Source organism: Schistocerca piceifrons, chromosome 6 (genome assembly GCF_021461385.2).
Source record: "Schistocerca piceifrons isolate TAMUIC-IGC-003096 chromosome 6, iqSchPice1.1, whole genome shotgun sequence".
Lineage (NCBI taxonomy): Eukaryota > Metazoa > Arthropoda > Insecta > Orthoptera > Acrididae > Schistocerca > Schistocerca piceifrons.
The window spans coordinates 28,598,057-28,602,484 of NC_060143.1; the positions used below are offsets into that span (position 1 = coordinate 28,598,057).

Consider the following 4,428-nt stretch of genomic DNA (forward strand, 5'->3'; position numbering starts at 1 on the left):
CTCTTCGCTTATTTTGCAACATAATTTTCAGGACCTGAATGTTCATTTTACTTATCCACAGTCAATGTTGAATACATTGGTATACGCTTTTGGAGTAAGACTCCACAGAACGTTCTGGAGCACCGGAGCACGACCAGATGGGAGAGTCTCTCGAATTACTGTCGCCTCTGCAGTAAAAATGGAAAATATGGGGGCAGACGAAACTGTTTTGAGTATTTCAGCTTCGTATTGGTGAAATCACTTAGAACAGTGTGAGTCCAGTAAGGATTAACGTAAGCAGAGACACTTGAACTCATTGTCACAAAGCTATTTTTCATAATACTGTAATAGCGAATTTCGAGTTTTACAAACTGATACAGGAATGGGATTCGAAATGCGTCTATGTAGGTATCTGTTTGAATCCAAAGGTTGATGACATACACCGAGTCTAATACTTAAACCAATAGAGAGCAGACATGATATATTTTCGATGTAGATCCTACGTGCGGAAGAATTTCTTTCATTTCCCCCAGGAGAGAGATTCATCTACAGTAGGACTGAAACTTCCTGACAGATTAAAACAGTGTGCCGAACCGACACTCGAACTCTGGGGCTTTGCCTTTCGCGGGCGAGTGCTCTACCAACTGAGCTACACAAGCACCCACCACGACCCGTCCTCACAGCTTCACTTCTGCCAGTACCTCGTCTCCTACCTTTCATACATCACAGAATCTCTTCTGCGAACCTCGCAGAACTAGCACTCCTGGAAGAAAGGATATTGCGGGGACATGGCTTAGCAACAGCCTGGGGGATGTTTCCAGAATGAAATTTTCACTCTGCAGCGGAGTGTGCGCTGATATGAAACTTCCTGGCAGATTAAAACTGTGTTCCGGACGAGATTCGAACTCGGGGCCTTTGCCTTCCGCGGGCAAGTGCTCTACCAACTGAGCTACCAAAGCACGACACACGACCCGTCCTCACAGCTTCAATTCTGGCAGTACCTCGTCTCCTAACTTCACAGAATTCTGCCGGTACCTTGTCTCCTATCTTCACAGAATTCAGAGTTATTACGGACTGGCCATTAGACGATCTGCACCTCTGAATGATGTTAGAGCAACGAGAAAAACTGAAGGGGTACCTTCTTTCATAGGTTGTCCACAGATGACCACCCTGCTCAAGGACTTTGGCCTAAAGGAACAGATTCTTGGTGTGGTTACTAAAAAGCAAAAGAAAGTGGTCAAATATACCATCAAAAGCATTCTCTTCCTGTGCTTGTTATGAACGAAATAAAACTAATTTTTAGAGACCTGAGTGACCATATTTTGCTTAGTAAATGTCTTCATACGGGCACTCAGAATACAAATGGAAGTTTCAACCATTTTATATGGGAAACATTACCCAAGGCCTTTTTTGTAGGGGTAAATACATTAAAAGTTGGTGTACTAGATGCAGTGACATGTTTCAATGATGGAGTGATAGAAAGATTGGAAGTCCTGAGAAATTTAGGCATAAAATCTGTCTCTAATTTGGAAGATGAGATGCTTGCGTGTGGCAGACAACGGATTAATGAAGCTGAAAGATTCACTCTTCAGGTTACCAAAGAAGCAAAAAGTGCTAAAAGGAATGCCAAGAGGAAGCTTGAAGATGAAGAATTACTGCAGGACGAAGACTATTCTTCAGGAATGTTCTGAGGCACAGTTTAATTTTACTCACATCTTCATTCGAAATTTCCTGCAAGTTGTATTTTTGAGAATACAGGTACAAATATTTCCTACAGTTTATAAATCATAGCTCTACTTTTTTCCTGTAACTTGCAATAGTCCATACTTATGTGGTAACCTAAGCTTTATTGCAGAATCAGATAAATTATAGAAGAATAACATTTTTATCACGGAAAAAACTGTAGAAATTAAAAAGAAAGATGCGATTTCTTTAATCCTTGTTATATTTATAATAGGTGGAATTAAATAGGTCTAGTACCTCAGCCATCACGTCATGCGCATCTGGTAAAAATTTGGTCTTCTTCAAATGTACAACATTGCATTAAATGGTACCTCAGTTAGAGGAAGTAATTAGGAAAAAACTGCACCTATTTCTCTCTAATTTTTATAACAATCCTAAGCGGATTCAAAAATACTAAAATACTTCTAATTGGTTTAGAAAGTCTGCTGCATTACCTGTTATTAACAAAAAATCAGTAAAGCATACACACTATAAACAGTGCCTAATAGAATAAGGTGTTGCTTTTCACATAACATTGAACCGGAAAGGTACCCTGTATCCTTAAGCGCTAGTTGACGTCATGGAATAATTTGTGAGGATTCCGTTATTCAGTATGTAACAAAGTCGTTAACCTGTAACGAAGTACCATTTTGATTTTGGGATAGAGAAATCAGTCACATTTAATACACTGAAGAAAGTACACTAGGACATGTGCGCTGGATCCGTTTCTAGCACCACGGCTGTTGTATTTTCCATTATGTTTTGAAAGGGTGCCACTTTCCTCTGTTGATGTTCGAAAAACTGATAGGAAAGAATTTTACGTCTCTTGCTGTTGCTCCGTCCTCGGAACATTAGGGAAATGATCTGATCTTAATTCGTCATGCAGTATTAAGCAGAAATCCTGGCATCTGCTGACGAGCATAACGAAAAGGCCCCAACAGAGCAGCTTTTGTGGGGAAGAGACATCAGGACATCAGGATACGACAGGCATAGTTGGAATTAAGAATATGAGAACAATAATGTCGACAGCAATGCTCGTAAGACGTTTATAATTCATTACAGCAAACTCACTTTAGTCACTGTGAGACCATCTTCAATGCACATACTAAACCCCTGAAGACTCATTTAATAAGAGCACTAATTCCAACTTCAATATGACATCAACATAGAAGAACACAACAGTTAAGTGTTGTTCTATTACGTATAACCAAAAGAAGCATCGTGTTAGTGTTAATACGATACAGTAAAGTGTCAAAATATGAACTTAACGCACTTCAAAATTTTTAAGGCTTTCATCGGCTCTTGTTGACAAGCTGCCTGTTGGCTTCTTGCTCGGACTCTTCGGCCGACGTTTCTCTGATGATTTTTCTGACGTTTCGCCAGTAGGAGTGGCTGACATTGTCATAGCCTCAATCTCAATTGCCGGTGGTGGACTGGAGCCAGACAATATGTAACTGGCTCTCCAGCGACCTAGTGCTTCTCTGCGTTCATTTCCGGCGCGCTTCTCCTCTTGCTTCTGGAACGCTCATACCCTGCAACACGGAAATCCAGGATCCGTTTACCTTGAGGATTTGTTCTTTCTTGTTGAATGTAGTCTCGTGTTTGCGTATTACTATAACTTCTCTGAATAACCGGGTGTGCTAGCTATTTTCTACAGCCAGAACCTCACTGTTGGTGAATTTTACTATGTGGTCGGTCTAACACAGCGCGTGCTCTACCATGAGCGATTCCTCCAGTTGTTCCAACCTGCAATGTCGGTTATGTTATGTGATCCTGGCGTTGACTGAGTACTGGATTGACTAGACGATCAGTCAACACCAGGATCAAATGGGTCTTAATAAAACTTTCAATTGTTCTTCTAGCTCAAGACGACGTTGTAATTCCGGCGTTGCTCTTGGTCAAAGAGCTGGAAGCATTATTTGAATTGTTCAGTGAGGAAGAAAAGTGCCAGCCAGATATGTTTGAAAGGTTGTAGAAATGATGTCAACGCACGATTTGGCGGGTTACACAGCGCAGAACAGTGACTATGGTCCACTCCAAGGAATTAGTCCGTCGTGGACTTTAGCATTTATTTTAGCTCTTTCAGCTGAAACGGTGATCACAGGATACGGTCAGATACTATGACTAGTGATGGAATAGGGGCACTGCAGTCGTAAGAAAAATCTAGTTGTCAAGCACAACAACTAACGTATAGTCCAGGTTCCACTTAATATTTATGAGTTACCTTCTTGTACTCCACGCAGCGGACAACTTTATAGTATTGATCGTTTTACAATAATTTATCTTGTTCAATTTTTACAGCCTGTTAGTTTTAGCATCTGTATTACAACAGTGCAGGATGTCTACTCAAGAGAAAGATATCTTATATTGCATAAGCGCTATTCGACGCTGCGCAATCACGTGTGAGGATTCCATATTCCACCATATCACAGATTTGTTAACCTGGAACGAAGAAGCATAAAACTGTGCGAGTCGAAAACGTAGTTTATAAAGTAGCATAGAACGGATAAAGTTTCTTCATCATCAGAGTTCTGGGAATTCCACGTTGTAGTATTGAGGCACAGGGAAGTTATCTGCACGCTAAATCCTGTGTGAGGTGTAAAGTTAGATGTGCGATATTTGAGTTTCATACACATTCTATCAAAATTTTACTGAGCCTCTAAGTTCTCTTCATATCAGAGATGTGGCCCTCTGTGTCCGGCAGAATAAGGGAAATAGCGGAAAGAT

The 4,428-nt window shown here is 40.7% G+C and overlaps 1 non-coding gene across 1 annotated transcript; it reads right to left on the reverse strand.

Annotated features, from left to right (window-relative positions):
• Positions 1-864: 864 nt before the first annotated feature.
• Trnap-cgg lies at positions 865-938 on the reverse strand. Its single transcript has one exon. It is a non-coding gene; the product is annotated as a tRNA-Pro (tRNA).
• Between the last annotated feature and the right edge of the window lie 3,490 nt (positions 939-4,428).